Source organism: Ambystoma mexicanum, chromosome 5q, assembly GCF_040938575.1.
Source record: "Ambystoma mexicanum isolate Mex_15411 chromosome 5q, UKY_AmexF1_1, whole genome shotgun sequence".
In the NCBI taxonomy this organism is placed as follows: Eukaryota; Metazoa; Chordata; class Amphibia; order Caudata; family Ambystomatidae; genus Ambystoma; species Ambystoma mexicanum.
In genome coordinates, this window is record NC_090933.1 from 682,975,530 (window position 1) to 682,990,221 (window position 14,692).

The 14,692-nt window shown below is 45.0% G+C and overlaps 1 non-coding gene across 1 annotated transcript; it reads right to left on the bottom strand.

Annotated features, from left to right (window-relative positions):
• Positions 1–2,923: 2,923 nt before the first annotated feature.
• LOC138499033 (small nucleolar RNA SNORA2/SNORA34 family) lies at positions 2,924–3,060 on the bottom strand. Its single transcript, XR_011279085.1, has one exon. It is a non-coding gene; the product is annotated as a small nucleolar RNA SNORA2/SNORA34 family (small nucleolar RNA).
• Positions 3,061–14,692: the final 11,632 nt, after the last annotated feature.

A 14,692-nucleotide genomic window follows, 5' to 3' on the forward strand; every position in this document is an offset into this window, starting at 1 on the left:
TTACTTTCTCTGTCTAACCTTGTGAGAACTAGTTCCCAAGGATAGAAAGGAACTTTTAGCCTCTCTAAAACTTTATTTAGGTGAGACCAGTACAATAAGTGGAGTGTTGGGGAGATACAATGTATCCCCTTTCTCATTCTAACTAACATGTGTTACTGGGACACGCTCGTCTTTAATGGCTGGTGGTGGTGAAACTTTCCTAATTCGGTGTACCTATCAGTGGGTTGTTTCCACAGCCTGGTGAAGGCATCCATAGGGGCTCATTTGACCAAAATTAACAGAGTCTTTACATTTTAGCGTTCCTGGTCCCTTGTTCCTTCCTCGGACCACAAGGGCAAGAAAATCCTGTGGGTCAATTTTATCTTTGGCGGGAGACCCGTTAAGCCTGCCCTGGCTCCAGTGTCTTGAGAAGGCAGGCAGCGAGGGAGGCGTCCAAAGCTCAGCAGCCCTTTGTCTTCCAGCCTACCTGCGAGAGTCCAGTTCAAACTGGGAGGCTGGCTGTCCGGAAAGGACTGCCAACCATCCCATGTTTGAATGTTGGTTTCTTTATAAAAAGTGATGCTGGAAGCATAAAGTGATCCTGGAAGCTAAAGAGGTAGTCAACAACTGGACCCGAATTCGACGATTAAGCCGAAGAAACCACAGCTGAGATGTTTTCCAGCGACCGGCGAGCCTGCTGTGTAACCAGAGTCTGCAGTAGCCCTTCCTGCCAAGCGACTTGGGGACTCGACGACCCAGAGCCTGAAGCCACTATACTGAAGACCTGCATTTTGAGCCATCCCACAACATGCTGCGACCTTGCTGTGCTGCAATACACAAAATAGCCTAGGACCTCAAGCCAGTGTGCGGTGCACGGTCTTCGGAATTCCAAATCGAGCTGAAACCTTGTAGCATCCCGCAGACCGCCAGAGACATGAATCAAGTCTGAACAGTCCCCTCAGCAGAGTGCTGGACCTTGCAAGTGACGAGATTCCGACAGGCAATATTCAGTCTTCTCCTGGCTCCTGAAAAGGGCACCAGAACTACAGAGCCGCATCCGGCCGTCAATCAACTCTTGTCTGGAACCTTCTCAGTTGATCTCTGCTGCCAAATCCCTTCCAAAGTCCTAACTTCCGTCTTCATGACAAAGGAATCCACTGACCAGGATCTGCAACCAAAAACCTGAAGTCTCACCTGCTGCAATTCTTCTTCCATGCGGTGGTATTTACCTCCCTTAAGCCTTTGTGGTTCCTGTGCATCTTTGTGGTGTGTGTGATTGGGAGGCCTCTCGTTCAGTTCACCCATGCCCACTGCTGGAATCCTGCTAGAGCGTCTTCTCAGAAGTGCCTGGACTAGCTCTTAAGTGAACTACATGTCTGAAAGGTCTTGCACAGAAACTCAGACTTTTGCTACAACAGAACCCTATCTCACCCTGCCAACTGCTGGCCACTAGGTTCTCTCTTCCGCCTGAGTGAACTCATGCCTTAGACTAGGGAAGTACTGGATAAGTAAAGGATTTGGGCATGAAAAGTATAACAAGTACTTACTTGTGAAAGAGTTGGTTAGTAACTGTCAGAGTGAGCAGTTACAAATGTTTTTACTAACGAGGATTGTGTTTTGCCATTCAATAAAGTTGTTTTACCCACCTGTGAATTGGTTGTGCCACTTCCCCAAAAGTAATGCTGTTGGATTCCCTTTACTACTACTCTTGGGATATAAATGTATGAGTGCCCCAACTGGGTCTTGCTTTCCTGGACTTGCCGTTACTGTCTAGAATAAGTCTGCCTCAATACATACCTTCAAATTGCTGGTAGCTTCCTTAAAAAGTATATAGGTTTTACTTGCCTTGAGTTAGCGGTGTGCCATCCTAAAATACATTGGAAAGTTATTGCTTACCTTACTCCGTGTAGCACTGACCTGAAAAGCAACTGTAACAGGTTATAGCTGTGTGCCATTAGTGTTCTGTAGGTCTAGCTGACCGTGTTCTGCCGGGAGCAATCCCGAGTACTTGCTTACCTTCGTCTGTTCCACTGAGCTGAAAAGCAACTGATATATTACACCAAAAGGTCCTACCCACCTGGTAGAACTGTGTGTTATCCTGAAGGTAGTTCTAGATTTCTACACTTGCAGGTTGGTTTACTAAGCAATTTCTTAGCTGTGTGTCGCTGCATAACTGACGGGGTCTGCTACCCTTGTATTACTGAAAGTAATCAGAAAGTAACTTATGGTTTTACTTCCCATGAATAGGTGTGGTCTATACTAAATGCGTTTGATAAGGTCCGACTTCCCTAGAATTACTTGGATATTCTAAAGATGCTTTGTCCGTGTACCTTCAAGTGTTGTTATAATGTGTTTATAACTATGAAAAAGTACTTACCACAAGACTTAACTTGCCCTAATTGTATTTATAATAAACCATAATTGTTTTTATAATAATTATGGTTGCAGTGTGTTGAACCCATGGTATACTACAAGTTCTTTGTAACTTCCTGCAGCCCTCTTCCCTCCTAAAATAGGCCTGGCTGCTCAGTCTACACTACCAAATACTCAGGTGGTGCACCCTTATACCAAGAGTGGAGTTGTATGGTTTTACTAAACCCTTAGTGGACTTCAGAAAAACTGTCCTAACAAATACAACAGCATTTCTTGAATGCCTTTTCTGGCTGTGCATGCAATGCAATCCAAACTGGTTGGAAAGGCAGGAGAAGCCGGCTTTTAGCATTAAAGACATGTACAATTGAGCCCAGCAATCACCCATTTCTCATTTATTCTCTTTTGGCTGCAATATAGATAATCCAAAAAAATATTTATATTGTTAATGCATCTCATTTCCAGGAGCAAGCAATCAGCATTTGTACAGAGCATCTACAACCTCCCCAAAACAGAAGATACTCAATACCCTCATTTTCAAGACCTGCAACATGAGTTAACCGTAATCAAATTGTTATGTCTCTTCCAATTGAATTGGCTGCCCAAGATGTGGTAATGGAGCATCCAACAGACCAGAGGAAGAGTAATTACTCTAGGCACCTGTTTGAAACCAGTGGCTACAGCAAACCAGAGGCCTCGATTAAGGGCCATATAGAAAAGACATCCTGTGATGTCAGGGGCCTCTAAACATTTTGCTGCTGGCTTTCCAGTTTCTTGGCTTCCTTTTTGTGCAGAGGGACTTCTACTGAAGTAGTCTTGTCGCTCTAACCCTTCTTTGATGTCCTAGTTGCTCACAGGTTACGTGGGTAGGGGCGCTTTTAGTTTTTTTTAGTTTTTTCTTCACAGGGTAGTGAAGTCATTTTTACCACAGTGCCAGTTAAAAGCCATTGGGGTTTTGTTAAAGGTATTTAAAAGGTGCACCGTCACCATTGGAATTTGTCCCCAGGCGGACCTGTAAACAAGAAGGCAGGGTAACCACACTCCCGGACCGTTTGTTTACGGCACACCATTTGTGGACCATGAGACAGGCCTAAAACCTCAGATGTGCCTACTTGAGATGACAGAGCCCAGCCCTACAGACTATATATTGGTTTTAACTGGCCTATTTACACCAATACTTCAAACAAATTATTTAGAAAGGCTAACTTGAGAAAAACTCAAATTATAAACTTAAAGCTCCTCTAACCTCAATATTTTGTGAGCTGTCATTTCAACAAATTTCAGTGTAGCAGCAAAATGTCTACAGTGCATCTATTGATTTTATGGTAGCACAAATCTGACCGAAATGTTCATGATGTGCGGCAGTGAAACTCAGCAGCTTACTTTACTGTTGGTAATCTATCATCTGAAGGATTCCAATAGTGCACATGTTCCTATACAGAAAAGCTGAAGCCTTCCCTGGGACCAAATTGGGCAAGAAAGGCATGTGCTACTACCAAAGCACATCAGGAAAAAGGGATGCAGTGGCAGGGGACTCTGTAAAAGGCCAGTGAAAAAAGTAAATAGTTTAAAGGAGCCACAAAGTGCGTCCAGAGAATTCCATAAAGGGATTGTGCCACAAAATAACTATCATTCCGTTGTTTACCCTGGTTTAATATCCATTTTATGATATTTAACTTATGGTATGGTGGTGCTCCAAGGCGATCTGCAGAGCATCGGCTACTGGTGATATTCTCAGGATAGGCTTATAAAATCCACTGCAGAAGGAGCCTTTTCTTTGCTCTCCCCTTTCAGTGCACATTGCCCAGTCTGGTCTGGCAGCACCCTTTGCCTTCTCAGAGCATTAGGTGATCTTTGCGGGTCCCCTTCACCTGCTATTACGCTGCTGTGGTGGCCTCCATCATGCATCATTTGCATAGGTGCAAAGTCCAGCCATTGTCTCATGTCTAGCCAGACAATGCTGAACCTGAAACCTACATCTGCCCCTGCACTTCCTAGGTAGTTTCCACAACCAGCGTCGTGGTTGGGTATCTCCAGGTCAGGTTCTCGGACCCCAGCCAATCACTGGTCCTTCCCACTTGAGTCTCCTGGCACCAGGGGTGAAGTATCCTCTGTGCCCTTTGTACTGCAATCACGTGTGTGACTGCAAGTCACACTGCAGCCATCCTTGTCCGACTTCTGTGGGGGTTCCTCAGACTTCCCATCTGGACTTTTTTCCAGTTCAACCATCCCTATAGGTGGTAAGTGCTTTCCATGCACGTGGTCTTGAGCAGGTTTGGGAGAACGAGAGGACAATTATGACTGGGGTGGCTTTTCACCACACCCAGCTCCCGAGGGAGGTGTGCAGAGGATGTTCATCTTTTTCACAATGCAATTCAAAGAATCACTCCTATCCAATACAATTATATGTGGCTTACAACGTAGGCCTTTGGCTGCAAACATGCTTTCTGTGCAGAAAACCCATCAGTTTCCCAGTGAGGTGTTGGGGGAAGAGTAAGAACCTAGAGTGTCGTCCTCTTTCCAACAGTGCTAAGGGTAGGCAGAGTTATTGCCATGCTGAGAGCAGGGGGGTGGGCCCGCTCTCCATCCAGCCTTTGGGTCTAGTGTTCAAAGTTGGGATTTATCTGTACTAGGATGCAATATTGACCTAAAAATGGCACTGGTTGTGTTTCATGGTAACCTAGTAATTTGTGGACTGCACATGGTAAATCGAGGGCACTCATCAGAGACCCCAATTAAAAAGTCTCCTCAGATTAGTGTCCATAAGATGCTATACGGTAATTAAGGGGTGCAGAGTTCCAATCCTAAATTTGGTTTGTAAATCTAGTTAGTCCCCAACATGCCACAAAGTATTATACATTTAATTTACCTTCCAATTTCAAGAGGATGGCCCATGCCGAGGAAACTGGAGTAGTTTCAACCTGGAGGCTTCTCACTGTCAAACAAAACAAAGTGTCACAAACTACACACTTACATTTTGCAGTCAAATTACTGCACAGGACTGATGACTTTCCGGCATCTCAGATTTTTAAAGTCTCACCATAAACCATCAGATGGGTAAACGGCAAATTGGCAATCATCATGAATACCAGAACACTGAGTTATCAACAGAGCCTTGTTGACAGTACAAGATTCTCTGAAATAGTTTGATAACAGTTCCTTGGGGCTGGGCAAACTAGTATGTTCATCTTTGAAGCCATGATTATACCAGTCGGTAGCTGTAGTTTGTTTAAAAGCCAAAACATATTGTAAATACTCTTTTGCATAATTCACTCAATTGGCATCAAGACCTATAGCAGGACTCAAAAACATGCACTTAAAACTAGCAGTTGGCAAATACCCTTTTGACAGGTAAGAAATGGTGACTTGTGTGACAGCCAAGCAGTGCTTGGCTAATAGTTTACAACATGTGGTAGCCCCCTCCTGTACTTTTTTGCTGGGTTGTTCAACCGGCCAGGCTTATTCCAAAGGCTCACCGACTGTGGCTCAATTTTTCTGTGCTCTGCCTAAGAGTCCTTACCTCTTAATCCATGTGGATCCAAAGGTCCTACATAGTTTCCCAGAGAGATTACCACCAGTTTGTCATGTCCACAGGGATTCCAGAAGAGCAGACCTGGCTCTTTTTGACCCACATCCCCCCTCCCTTCAAGCAAAAAGGAGAGGGTCTTTGTTTACCTTATAGGACAATCCCTTGTCCCACTGCGGATGAGAAAAGTGGCCACTGGATGTCTTTATCCCTGGGCTGTAGTCCAGCTGAAACCAGTTCAGACTAGGCTGCGTGGAATCATTTATTTGTGACACTTCCAGAACGCATGGGTGTGCTTGGAAGGATGTCTTCCAAGGATGGTCTGCCATCGGCCAAGGATGGTCCGCCATCGGCCAAGGATGGTCCGCCATCGGCCAAGGATGGTCCGCCATCGGCCAAGCATTCCTTGGTTGCAATGATTCTTGTTGTGTAGCTTTCGTCTGCTTTTGTCCCAGTGAACAGCACCCAACCGCTCATCATGTAAACAACTCTATACTTGCACTCTGGAATGCCTGCTGCTTGAGGAAGGACCGAAGCATTGCCTCAGCATTATCAGATGCTCTGAAGAAGCACTACGTAGCGCTCCAGAACGAGCAGAAGGAATCCACAGCGGCACTAATTGCTTCAATCCTGTGGGGAAAAAAAGAATTGTAGCACATCTCCCTGAAGCTCCAGACCATGCCTGTGCATTGGCAGATCCAGAAGTGGTTGTCCCGTCACTGCCAGGACACAGACACCGCTGAACAAATCAGAGAGACTTCATCACAGGACATCAAGCAAGCGCCCTGGTTCCATCTCCAACTGGGGCGATCCAGGGGCTTGCGATGCATTTGTTCCAGCAACTGCACCGCCTAACTCTCCTCCCAGTTATTCACTGGCTGGTTCTCTTCCGTGTGACTTTAACCTCTTAATATTCGTTCTTCCTTGCGGTCTCACCAAGCCAAACTGATCCTCAGAATAATGTGCCTAAGGACTACGTGGTTGCTGAACATGATGCACAGAAACAACTGTTTCTGTCCAGGGCATTGCTCTCCTAACGTCAGTGCTGCTGGATGGTCTTTTCTTTGTGCAATCCTTCATTATCGAGCCCCTCGATCTTTCAATGGACGGAAGCCCTCCAGAGTATTTTGAACTTGTTCACATTGGTCTTGGCTTGAACTCACCAGCCTAGGTGTCTCGCATACAGTTACTACCTTTTCTTTTGTAGAAGAGACTCTACTAAAGAACTCCTACATAAAACAGTTACTCACTGGATATATTGTGACGCCTTTCGTTTTACAAAGTTTACTTACCTGTGAGTGTAGCCATTATTCTCTTTGCTTCTTGAGTAAAAATGTCAGTGTGCAGACAATTTCTAATTGTGTATTAAGTGTGTACCACCCCCACTCCGCCTCCTCGCAGGTCTTGGACCACTGTCACGACTATTTGGACAGTCTGGATAGCCTAAGGTAATCACTAGCAGTATGTCTAACCAACGACAATGAACACAGATTAAGGGAAATCTCTAATAATGCAAGGTGCATAAAATGCATTAGTGCCCCTGAAGGTCGGGATGAATTCCATCAACGCTGTCAGTACCAAAACCTAATATTGACCCATTAGGCTAGGTACACGCGTTTGCTTTTCTAATATCCCTAGGACAAAAAAAACAAAAATACACAGTTGTTTCTAAGGAGCAACAATTTGCACTATCCTCCTTCCATAGGGTAGTAACCAAATTGATAGGGATAGAGTTAAAACAGACAACAAAAAGTGACTCGTCTATATCTGGATGTGTCCAATTGACCGATGATAAACTGAGCCTAGAGATGCCGTTTCAAAACTCTGTGGCAACTCCCACTGAAGATCGCTATGCAGACAACAAAAAGTGACTCGTCTATATCTGGATGTGTCCAATTGACCGATGATAAACTGAGCCTAGAGATGCCGTTTCAAAACTCTGTGGCAACTCCCACTGAAGATCGCTATGCAATAACACACATTTTATATTAAATGTTTTTTCAGAGATACAGGCTTATTTCCATAAAAACTCATTTACCTGGAACTATGTAGCATGTCTCAGTGGATTGCTATGAACGATAATAAATTCAGCTGAACAGAACAAACCTCTGCAAGAGAAATATAGAGGGTAAGTACAAGCGCTCACCATCACATTTCAATCAACGAAAATGTAGCTGGTTCTCAGAGAAACAAGTTGTCATCAGGGCGACATGCAGATGGGTAAACGGCAAATGATAAAATCATTGAACCAGCAAGAACATTCTAAAGATTGGACACAAATCTAGCTCTGGCTAGTGGCTACACAGTAAACACATGCAGTGTACAAGTGGCTGTAGTGAACATGCAATGCTGCATAGAACGTGACTGATCAGCAGGGAACCACAAGGACAGGCCAGGAAACACCTATCTCAGATTTTCCACCATCCCAACCACAAATGTTGGAACATCAGCATTTAAAAACACAGGTAATGTTAAATGGCTTGTGCAGTGGCAGCCAGTGATCGCTAAATGGTTGTCAGTGCCGATAGAGAGTGCTCTGCTGTTGCTCTGCTAATAATGTAGCATTTATATAGCGCTACTAACCCACAGGCATGAGAGCACTGGTTATTATTACCCACAGTGTGTGGTGCTCATTTATCAACCTCGGAAGGATGAAAAGCGGAGTTGGCCCTGCGGGGATTTGAAGCTCTGCACAAATGTCAAAACGAGCGCACTACTCCCTGTGCTATCGGACCGGTATGGCCAAACATGCTAGTTGACATTCTGCTTTGTTCATGTTTTTATGGTCTTGTGACGCTTTATAAAAGGCAGACGATAAAAACCGCCTGCTGCTTTAAAAATCCTTCTGCAAGCCCAGCCAGTTAAGCTGACCTGATTTGGCACAGCCACCATAACAAATAGCTTTATTAAGCGCAAAGTTGATTTAAGTGGGTGTTGGAGCTCTGAGCCTTCGAGGGACGCTAACTCTTTAGAAAGGTACCATCTCTCTCTGCCTATTCAACTGTGCACTGCTATACATATTCAAATTCCTAGTGTTGTTGACTTTTCTGTAAAAGCAACTGGAGGGGGGCCCACTGCTGATGCGCCTACAAAGTAACACAATGGGAGAAGACGGTGGCCCGGGGGCTGAGGCGGTCCTTGGTCAAATTAATGATCTTTGGCACAGGGTGCAGCGGACTCTTTGTTACAACACTCCACACAGGTCACCCCCCAGATACTGCATACAGCCCGCTGCCGGCGGGAGCAAAAATATTAACTTGCTCACAGAAAACAAGGCTGTTACCAAAGAATAGTACACCGACTGGGAACCAGTTGGTTTAAGCAGTGGTGTACCCGAGAACTCCCAGCATGACAAGGAGCGTGTGTTCTCTTCAGAGTCAACTAACAAACCTGGACACAGCAATGTATTTACAGAATGCTGGTTGAGCCTATGCATCATCTGTAAATGGCCAACGTGTGTGAAACAGACTATTGCCTCAAACCATTATAGGCAAGTGACCTCTCCGATTAGAACAGAACAAGAGCCCATTGGAATGCCTGCAATAAATAAATGGGCTCTCCAAAAACAAAGCGCTTTTCCTTTCACCAAGTACGAAGTTACACAGAGTTGAAAACGAGCATAGCAAATCAAGCAAGGTGGTCAACTTCACCCCTATTAGTGCAGATGAGGTTGCTAGAAGCCCAGTGTTGTCCACAGAACCTGATGAATTTCAAAGACAGTATCATTATCTGAGGTAATCTGACATTCTTTGCCCGATCCTACCATTCCCGGCAGGACCAGAGGCAACCAACAGGATCTCACCAAATCCAAAGGAAGCTGTTGGGCATGCATTGGCCTGCAATGTGGAAGGCACATTCGAGAAGGTGGCTAACAACAAGGTCTCACCGGAAAAACTACTTTGTGAAGCAGAGGGACCTGTTCATGTGACTGAAAGTGCACCCCCCCCCACGCCCCGCCCTAATTAGGAAATAGGATCTTTGAGGCCGTAATTTTAGATTTGATGGCGACCTCACAGCGAGAAAGGCTACTTTCGACATTTTGTTAAAAGGTGCTCAGGGGCATGCCTAAAAAAAAGGCTGGCCAAAGGGTAAAAACCGAGGGCTCCACGATTGAGCATGATGTGAAAACCTCCAGAAGTTGGGCCCCATAATTACAGATTTAACTTTACTGGCCATGACAAGAATAGGAGGTAATGAAATGACCTTTCAGATATCATTAGTGATAAGTCTCGGCTTGAGTTGGGCCCCCAGACAGACCACGACCAGAGAATGTCCCCAGTGACTATAATAGATGGGAATACCTCTGAACTAAGGACCTGACAACCATCTGTCCTTTTTAACAGAACTTAGTAGTTGAGGGCGACAACGATATCCAAGCCGAGTAAATCTTGCATCAACAGCAAACTTTGCATCACACGCTCATGACTGCGATAAACCGGTTTGACTCAATTACAGAGATTTCAGCTCTAAATTTGGCATCCAAGTTCTTGCGCTTCACTTTAAGACAACATCCAATTAGAATTAACCACAGCTTAGTGAAATCAAAATAACGCACGCGTCAATCTGTAATTCTGTATCAAAGTTAAAGGTGGTAGTTGGTCAGAACAGCAATGTACTTCCAACTAAGCCCTCGCCACTGACTGTTGGAAATGGAGTATCAGCAGGGCAGCTGTGTAACCAACTGCAGCAATTTGTGGAGATAACCCTTCCATTAAAGGAAACTGGAGAATATTCTTGAGAAATACCCACCTCACAGGACGCAGCAAGTGCTAATCGGGAGTCCACATTTCAAAATCAAGTAGAGATTATTCTCCTTGCAGTACTGATTACCACCACAATAGAACATGCTCATCAAATGCCCTTAATCACAAGGTCACCGGTGAGCCGCATAATGACTTCAGAAGGGACCAAGAAGCTGCTCTACCAAAGACCTACTCGATATTTGGGAAACAAAAGAACGTACCGCCCACCCCCAAATGAAAGCCTCACCTTCAAGTGCCCAGGATCGAGAAACAAAAATCAGGATCTGGGTCAAGACAGTTTGGCACTATAAGGCCAGAAAATTCCCAGGAACAGTCCCAGGAGTCACTCAGAAGAGCCCTCAAAATTCTTCTAACCATAAACATAGGACTGACTATCGAGAAGATAAACACCGGAGCTCGCAGGAGGGGCACCCAAGGCCCTATTCAAGGAATGAGCTCTAAGCCCGCACCCTGCAAGAAAAGTTTGGCATACAATCAAGCAGGGCTCAGATGAGATTTTGGAGAATTGCTTAGGCCCTAGAGTAGCAACTAGGAATGTGTCCACTCTGACGAACAGTCACAGGGGGTGGAGCCCAAACACCAACACCAAAAGCCACGAGAGAGGCTGGCTAGCCCGGTTAAGAATAGCAGGGCTTCGTTTCGCAGTAGCAGTGAAATGAGTCACCAATACAGAGCAGCCTTCTCCACGCAAACTCGGGGAGCATACCCACTGTTTTTCCCCACGAATAATGTTCCTGGAAAAAGGAACATGGGTCTCCAATGTGATTTTGAACAGATTAGTGAACGCAAATGCAATCAAGAAGGTTGTGTGACCTAATACCACTACCCCAAATGTACCATCTTTAATGAGAAAAATTGCGAGCCAAGAGTCATCTGGGCTGTCTCACCTCTAGGGCGGATTTGGGAAGCATCTAAAAAGGACACTGGCCCTTTGTGCAGCGTGCAAACCGAGGTGTGTGATGGATTGCAGGAATAAGAAAAGACAACCACAGAGCTGCTGCACTCGCCGTCAGGACGAGGAAAATCAGACACCCAGCCAAGGTGCCTCCAACGAGGCCAGAAAACATGATATTGGGAGAGAACAGCAGTCCTCCACAAGACTACTTTAGGAATGATTAGAAGGTGGAAAGTGCAGGATATTGCTCAATAGACGTAATGAGATTACCCTTTTCCACGAGATGCAACAGTTGAGATTGCTATGCTCAAGAGACATCGACAGTGCATTTCCCACTACGTGCAGCTGGATTTCAAATCAAGAATTGTGGTGGCCATGATCTTCTCTGAAATAAATTACTTAAGATCATTGGGATATGACCTGCAAAGTGTCCACCAAGGAGAGCAGTTTGCCCACAACAGAGGGGAAAAGATGCGTCTGCACCTTGCAGGGCCACCCTTTGAGAGGTCCAACAAAGACCATCAGGGCTGGCAATTTCACTCGCCCACTCCAAAAGGAAACTAGGGGATCATGGAACCTGCCTCTAGCCAAAAGAATCTTACAATTTTGAGCTGGAACTTTTGGCAACTAACGAGGCAAAAAACGGAGAAATATAAAAGCCTTTATTTGCAAGAGGTGTGGGTAAAGAGTTAACGAGGGGAGCCTCAGGGGCATAGTATTAGTGGTAAAAAAATACCATGCTGCTGGATTCCGTTACCATCCTGAAGGTCTGTCCGGTTAGTGAATTTTTATAGCAATCCAAGTTGTGCTGCAGTTGAAAATATTTTGATGTATTTGGGTGCCTCCTGTGAGAAGCTCCTTTGTGACGGTAATGAAACTGATCTGGTGGCATGGGATCTAAATGCTGATCGCTTATCAATCATTGAGGGAAACTGGAAGTAGCAGGCTTTAATATCACAGATCACTAGTCTATGGTAGACCATGGGCGGAACATTTTGTTACTTGGGAGTTTGAAATTTTATGAACAATGTGTATATGGGGACGCTTTGCCTAAGAACAGGTGGAGATCAGGTCAGAAGTCCTCATTCCTTGACTACTTCACCGTCTTGACGGCCTTGTTCTTCCATTGAGAGGAAATGTTAAGTGACCATCACATGAAGTACCTCATACCAGTCTATCCTGGCTCACGAACCAGAGAGGGAATAGGATTTCTAGACATATTGTAAATGGCCAAATATAATAAGGCCGTTTCTGATTTCACATTGTAACAAAAGGGAGACAAACTAGCCTCATTTCAAGCATTTCTAGAAAGATTTAACTAACCAGCGAGGAAAGAAAAAACTTGTTTAACCCTCCAAAAAAAAGGAGGGACGTGCGAAAGGGTCTTCGATTAAGAAATTCATATGTGGTCAAAGTGAAACTAAAATTGACCTAAATGGATGAGGGGTTATAAATTCATTCAAGAGCATAAGGTGGTGTCCAACATGCTAGATACTTTACTCCAGCAACACTCCATGTGAATTATCAGATCCCATAAATGTCTGAACTCTTCGCAAGGACATCTTCAAAGCAATCCTATACCTGAATGCTCCAATGAGTTTACAGATGGTCCAGGCGTAAAATCGAACTGGCAGATACCCCCATGGCACCTGCGACTGGCAATTTGATCTATATAGGGCCTCATCCAACAAGAGGACGGCTGGTCCGAATGGTGTATCCAACGCATCAGATCGAGTTGTGGTTGCAAATTCTGTTCATTTTGTTTGATGTGGTATTGACCTGTGAAATTCCAAGTTCTGGTCTAAAGCTATTGTAGTGCCCAATTACAAGCGGGGTAATAGGGCCAAACCAGACAACCATCGACCTATCCCCTTCTCGATAGCGAAAGCAAGATCTTGGCAGGATTAGTTCTGGAAGAATTGGTTAACTGGGTCACTGAAAGTGGTTGACTCCAGAAATGACAATGCATTACTTACCGTAAAAGCATTTCTGATGGTTGTATCTGCTTAGATTCACATGCTGTGCATAGGTCCGACATCCAGTGGTCACTGCGGAGTATTGCATTTTGTTTTTCGTAGTCGGAAAGGGGACGTCGACAAGGCGTGTCTGTAACACTATCCCTATAGTGACGTGCGTTGTACCCACAATCCCTCACGCGTCGAGGTCCCTCTGTTTGTATTTTTCTGCCCTGAGGGAGCCTTTTTAGCCGTGAGTGAGTACAGAAAAGAGAGAAATATATATATAAAAGGATGTCTATGTTCCTTCCAGCCGAGCGGGGAGGAAGGGTGGGCGCATGTGAATCTAAGCAGATACAACCATCAGAAATGCTTTTACGGTAAGTAATGCATTGTCTTCTGATGTTTGTTAATCTGCTTAGAATCACATGCTGTGCATAGACTAGCGAGCAGTACCCGGAGTTGGCGGTGGGTTATGAGAAGGAACAGTAGAAAAAAGATGTCTTAATACTGCCTGCCCAACCTGGGAATCAGATCTAGAGTGTGCATCTAGACAGTAGTGTTTTGTAAATGTGTGCACAGAACTCCAGGTTGCCGCTTTGCAGATGGACTCAAGGGGAACATTTGCAATGAATGCTATGGAAGCCCCCGTGCCTCGAGTGGAATGTGCTCTTGGCTTGAAGGGTAGTTCTCTCTTAGCAAGAGTGTAACAGAGAGTGATGCATTGAACAATCCATCTAGATATAGTGGATTTTGAGACCGCATCTCCTTCTCTTCCTGCTGCCACCGAGACAAAGAACTGATTAGTCTTTCTCAGTGGTCTGGTTCTTTCCATGTAGAACATGACAGCTCTGCGTACATCTAGTGTATGCAGACTTTTTTCTCCCGAGCTGGAAGGGTTTTGAAAGAACGTTGGTAGTTCTATAGTTTGGTTTACATGAAATTTCGAGATGAATTTAGGTGCAAACCTTGGGTGTGTGCGTAGAACCACCTTATCTTTGTGAACTGTTACGAAGGGGTCTAGTACAGAAAGAGCCTGTAGTTCACTTACTCTCCTAATGGAGGTGATAGCTATTAGGAAAGCAGTCTTAAGGGTGATATCTTTAAGAGTTGCCTTGTGCATGGGTTCGAAGGGAGGGCCCATGAGTCTGGAAAGTACCACATTTAAGTCCCATCCGGGAGCTGGGTTAGCTATCGGAGGGTG